Source organism: Gekko japonicus, unplaced genomic scaffold (genome assembly GCF_001447785.1).
Source record: "Gekko japonicus isolate JY-2015 unplaced genomic scaffold, Gekko_japonicus_V1.1 scaffold2778, whole genome shotgun sequence".
NCBI lineage: Eukaryota > Metazoa > Chordata > Lepidosauria > Squamata > Gekkonidae > Gekko > Gekko japonicus.
This window is the reverse complement of record NW_015163171.1, coordinates 51,463-57,597: the sequence shown is the minus strand read 5'-3', so window position 1 is coordinate 57,597 and position 6,135 is coordinate 51,463. Positions and strand designations below refer to the sequence as shown.

Below are 6,135 nucleotides of genomic sequence, written 5' to 3'. Positions count from 1 at the left end.
TTGGAATTATGGGGATGTAACTAAATGTTGAATATGTTATATCCAAAATAAAAAGTTTTGGGGGAAAAAAGAAAAAGTGCTCTCGTGGGTTCTGCATGGTCAGAAGCAAAGGGCCACACTGTTCAAAACTTATAATGTGTATTTAGGGGAGAGGCACTCTTGGATATCTCAATTACGACTCTTGGGGCACAGTTTGCCTTTCCCCAAGTCTGAATGGCAATCTAGTGCTGATCCTAAATCAGAGCTGGGAAAATACTGCAAATGTTAAGAAACCAACTTTTTCCCCCTAACATAATTAAAGTAACTATGAGAGTGTTCACACATGCATGTTCTCTCTTTGATGGTGGTTACATCAAGGGTGTATTCAGATATCTAGCTGAGTCAAGATAAAGGTGAATCAACCAGGTTTTAAGTTAGTCTTAAACTACAGTTCCTTAATTTTGCTCTTTTGGGACAGGGGGGCAGGTATAGCATGCAAGTTCAGGCAAGATGGTTTTACGCACATTTTATTTAATGGGGTTAAATTGGACGTCTGGATGCCATGATTTTTTATTGAGTCATGACATCATCTAATAGACATGGCAGGAGTGAGGGCCCTGTGCTCCCCAGCATGCCGTAGCCTTGAACACACATAGCGCACAAGTGCACATGTACACACCCCTCATTGAAGATCAGGGACACTTTTCTCTTCAGAAAGTTTCTGTTTTCTCTACTCCTATAGTTTTTCCCCGCTCAGTCGAACTACACATCACCTCTACTTTCCGCTGAAGACAGTTCACACATTCAGCAGCAAGTGACATAGGATGTATGTGAATTGGACCAAAACTGTCAGAAAACATGCTAAGTTACTAAGTAACGAAAGAGTAGAAAATGTCAGTAGGGCGTCTTGGAAAGCAACGAATCTATGTAGCCACCTAGGTGTGATTTCTGGTTGCTTATTTGAGGCCACTTCCTTTATCATTTCCCTTAGTTAAAAGCTGGATGTGTCTCTTTCAAAAGCAAAACTCTGAGAGTTTCTGTTTGCTTATTGGGCTGGGATAGGGGGAGACTGACTTCCAGATTGTTCTGTAGCTATCTCCAGAGCAAATGATTTTCTTGGAACTGTTACACAGTGGATTGGCAGAGGTCTTCAGGCACGAGTCTTGCAAATTAATATTGCTAAGTCCAAAGTAGCCTCATATTCATTCCTCTGAAGAGCCCTGTTGGAACAAACCAAGATCCTGTGTGGTCCAGAATTTTGTTGTCAGCAAAATGACCAGCCAGATCCCAGTCTAAAGTGAGGCGTGGAGGCAGCAGTTCTCCCCCATTGTTATTCCCACATGCAGAGACATACTGGCTCTGAACATGAATGTTCCCTTTAGCTGCATGACTAGAACACCTCAGTTAGTGGTAAACTGTTGCTCAGAAAGGGATTTGTGCTAACAAATTACCTTAAAACGTTTTCTTGCCAGATCATTCTTAGCTTGTTAGGTGTAGGTCTTCTGGGAAAAGGTAGCAGAAGGACAGTTTGGAAAAATATCTCCCACTAGCTCTTAAAACATTTCTTTTTGCAGTGCTGATTGCTTCCAAGTTATATCTGGGAATTTAGCTCAGTCTGTTGGCCCAGCCTGTGCTGGATGCCTTAATTAATCTCTGAGAAAGGCAGGTACTACCATTTCTAAGATGACGGTGGCCTGCCTTAGATGGTTTTCTATATTTAGATAGTGGCCTTGATTATTTGAATGCTTTCTCTAACATCCCCTTAGTTTTGGTATTTGTTAGTAAAGCTTTGTTACTACTTCTGCTGTGTATGATTGTGTTTGGAACCAGTGCTCCCTCTAAGCTGTGGAATCTTGTGAGCAAAAATTCTACTTTGTGAGCTACTGGCATTACAGCTGTGAGCGAGCGATTTGGCTACTGCATAAATTAGTTTGCTCTGGAGCCATCCTTCCTGAGCTAAGCCAAAAATGTGTGAGCCGCAGGCTAAAAAACTGTGAGCTAGCTCACACTAACTCAGCTTAGAGGGAACACTGGAACTACCAAGGTATGGTGGAGCCCAGTCGTGATTTTGTATTGTGACACTAAAGGGTTAATGGCGTGATTATTTATTTTATTTTATTTCATTTATACCCCGCCCTCCCCACACGCGGGCTCTGAGTGGCTTACATAGGCACAAAGTGCAGTAAAAGTAAAACAGGTTAAAACAATTAAGACTAAAATTCACATCAAACAGGATACATGAAAGACTAATGATGTACCTGATATCTCATCAGATCTGCATTGAAGGATAACTTACAGGCGCTTCCATTGAACTTAACTATTCAGGTGTAGAAAAGTAAGCAGAACCAACTTGGCTGCCAGTTTTGGCATACCTGTCTTCTCCTGCCAGATGCAGGCTGGATCAAATTTGGATGCCAGCTGTGTTATAGCCAACATCTAGGTCTAAGAAAAATTATTCTTTATTTGCTGTGACGATGTACTCCAAACTATGGCACTCTGTATTGGCTTGTATAGACTTGTGTGTGGAGGTTAGACTACTGTTTTGCCAGGTCTTCAGGAAGACCCCCTCCACCGCTTAGTGATACTTGGATCCAGAACCCTGTTTGAACTGTCCTTAAGGAGCATAGTCAGTTGTTGCTTTTTAATAGGGCTGCCACCTGTCCCAATTAAAGAAATCATCATTAATGTTTCATATGGATTCAAACAACAGTTCTTAAGAACATTGATTATGCATCCTCTTAGTTTCCCTCCTCAGTGAGAGAGAGGGGATGACATAAAATTGCTTCCTAATTAGTTAAGGTCAACTTTTTTGGTAATGAAAGCGTTTAGTCAAAATCTACCTGATTCAGCAACTAAACATTGCAGTCCCTTATTTTAAGTTGGTGCTGGGCGAGCTGGCAAGTATTAAAAGATCCACAAGAACTGTGTACAGTGCGCTCAATATTTCTTTAACAAAAATCGTGAAGTTATGAATATGAAAGTACAGAAGTAATAATAATACATTCAAATTATAGATTCAAGTACATAAAGATAGAAGTGAAAAATTGCACTTCAGTGGAAAAGCTGCCCAATTCACATGGAGTTTGATAACAGTTTCACCTATTACATTGCACAAATAATGGAGGAGAACATCTATCAGACAGATTAAAGCTTATGTGTTCTCTGAGAGATGTTCTCCTCCATTATTTGTGCAATTTTTCATACATTATCAAACTATTGGTTAGAAGAAGACGTCTGTTGAAACGGCACCGCATTCCGGAGACTACCGTTCCGTTGTTGTCACCTTCTATCTTTATGTACTTGAATCTATAATTTGAATGTATTATTATTACTTCTGTACTTTCATATTCATAACTTCATGATTTTTGTTAAAGAAATATTGAGCACACTGTACACAGTTCTTGTGGATTTATTTTTGCATGTCTATGGACTGTGACCATATTAATTTTGAAGTATTAAAAGATTACAGATTGGACTCAGTAAAACGTGATGTATTAAAGATTAAGCTTGCCATAACTGCATATCCAGTTGTAAATGTTAATAACGACATGTAACAGATTATAATTAGGAGCAAAGTTAGAAAATTCCAGATGTTTATGCCTAGTAACTTTGCTTTTTGTCCAAATCCAATTTTAAATTTTAAAAGCCCAAACAATCCCCTGCGTAATCATTTGCAGTCTAAAGAGAGGCAGCACAAAGGGGGTAGGGGAACCAGGAATTTGCAAGACAAATAGTAATTAAGGTATTCTCATCATGGATAAGGAGGGAAGTGAGTAAATGTAGCTTTGTGCTTCCAAGTGAAAATGTGTTTTTGTCTTGGGTCCCAAGTCGTCCATGTACACGTGCCAAGTTCCCTCATCTTGTCTCAGAACCACAGGTCATAAAAACGATCCGCTGAAGAACAGTCCAACATCAGTGCAGTTCCATCTGTGGATATAATGCATGACATAGGACAGTGGGCGGGTCAAAAGGTGTCTTGGAAGAGCATCTGGCTAACCAAGCATTTTGCCCCCTTGGGATTTCAGGGTCTTGTTTCCTCTCCTCCTGCATCAGCCATATTAGTGATAAATCAGTGAATAAAAACCTCTTCCCGCACATGCAGATATGATAGCTGACCCAGCCAGATATGAAATGACTTATTGTGGGGGAAGATTTATGCAGGAGGTAGAATTCCTGGCTCACGTTAGTAGATGTATCACTCTTACTGCTGACAAGTAAAAAATAGCCACCCACATTGCTGCCCATGTGATCCATATCTCAGGAAAGCATCATGTTAAGCACACATATTTAATTGCCTTTGCTCACAGTTGACATAGGGATGTGCCTCTGTGGTTTACACATACAGGAGAATGAAGTGGTAAAATGGACTGCAGGTCTGAATGCTCCTTCACATTTAAAAAAAACATTTAATGCAAAGTAGAAAACTGGCACAGAAGGGAGAAATTATCAACTTCTTTTCTTGGCTGTCTTTTTATTTCCAGGGAGTTCTTTAAACATGAGCAATATTCCAGTATGCAATCCTCTCTGCCTGTAGTCTGGCATGGTCCTGTTCATTCTGCCACCTCATCATTTTACCACCTCCTTCCCACCACGTTCTCTTGCTTGTGTTAGACTTCAGCTGCTGGCAAAGGCTGGATTAAACAGGAAGTAAGTTTTCAAATAGAAAGTAGACTTGGATCCACTGCCAGTGGAGCGTCACCTAAAGCCCTGGTGTCCCTGGCTGTTACTGCAGCTCTCAGATGAGAGAAACCTTTCTGCCTTGGTTCCAAATCCACTTTCCTTCTTTCCCGTCTATGTCTTGGAGACTGTTCCCATGGGGGGACTGTGCACATGTCAGTGTTAGAAGGATGAGAGCATCCTGAGTTCGATCATACACCAGATCAGTGCTCCTTGCTATCATTCCTACAGTTGTGGAGCTCAGGTCTCCTGTTCACTTGCTGCAACAAGCGTGAGAACCTCTAGGAGTCTTGTAAAAACCACTTGGCTGGTGAGATTCAGCTCCTGGCCAGTTCAGCCCAGCTGGAGCTAAGCAGAACTGAGTCTGGTCAGTGCCTAGAGGCAAGGCCTCATGGGAACTCTCTACACACATCTTGAGTGGAAGATGGAGTAATCTTTAGAGTTTTGTGCACAACGTTGTATAATGGTGTACTACAGTGTTAAATTATTAGGGCTGGGCATTATGATCAGTTAAAAAAGAGGTTAACTGACTGGTCAGTTTTTTGACCAATAATAGCCAGATATTTTAAAGCCATTAACTTCTGTAGAACAACATAACTGTCTTTATCAAATGACTAATCTCCCATTTTGAGATTTATGCTGATTGTGTGTGTGTCTTTAAGGGCCATCAAGTCACTTTTGACTTAAGGTGATCCTGTGAATTAATAGCCTCCAAAACATCCTGTCATTATTGGCCTTGCTCAGGTTTTACGTACTGAGAGCCACAACTTCCTTTACAGAAGCAAATCTATTCACTGAAATTGCGAGACGGTAAAGTTGCATTTCTAAAGAAGTTGTGGAGGGCAGGGTAAAAATCAAATCAATAAATAAATGGGCAGTTTACCCAGTAACACTAACAGGGATTGCATTAGGTAGTTGCCTTGGAGAAACGTAGCTGTGTATTGCTAGACTTGCCCCTGACTGCTGCAGGGCCTGTGGCGTTCAGTTTTGTCTTCACCTACAAAGGATACCATAATGGTTTGGTTTTTAAAAAAGAGAGAGAGAAGCTGCCACCGTAAAAAAAATAAAGAGTACCTGTACCTAGAGTCACTGGGCATTTGACAATATGGGGCCAGTCAGTTGACAACATTTGACCAGTTAATTAACTAGCATGCCTATCTTATAAGTGATACTGAGTCATTAGATTCTGAAGGTGTACAGAGCAAATCTTTCAGCAAATCAGGTTTCTTCTCTTTTGCACAAGTGAACATTTTTCAAGGGTAGTTAAACATGAGGCTTGGAGGGGAAAATCAAATGAGGCGTTCCTTACACCTTGCCTGCTTACAGCCACACAAATGCCATGCTCCCTCTGCCATTATTTCCACAGAGAGCAGGATCTCTGTGCCTAACCAGGGCCTGTGCAAAAGCAGCATCCCTTCTGTGCAGACATGAACAAGCCTGCTGTAACTTACTTCTCTCCCCCCCCCCCCCGCACACCCC

The 6,135-nt window shown here is 41.2% G+C and overlaps 1 protein-coding gene across 1 annotated transcript in view; it reads left to right on the top strand.

Moving 5' to 3' along the window:
• CTCF (CCCTC-binding factor (zinc finger protein)) overlaps positions 1 to 6,135 on the top strand; it is a 28,960-nt gene that overhangs the window by 5,310 nt on the left and 17,515 nt on the right. The window lies entirely within an intron of this gene.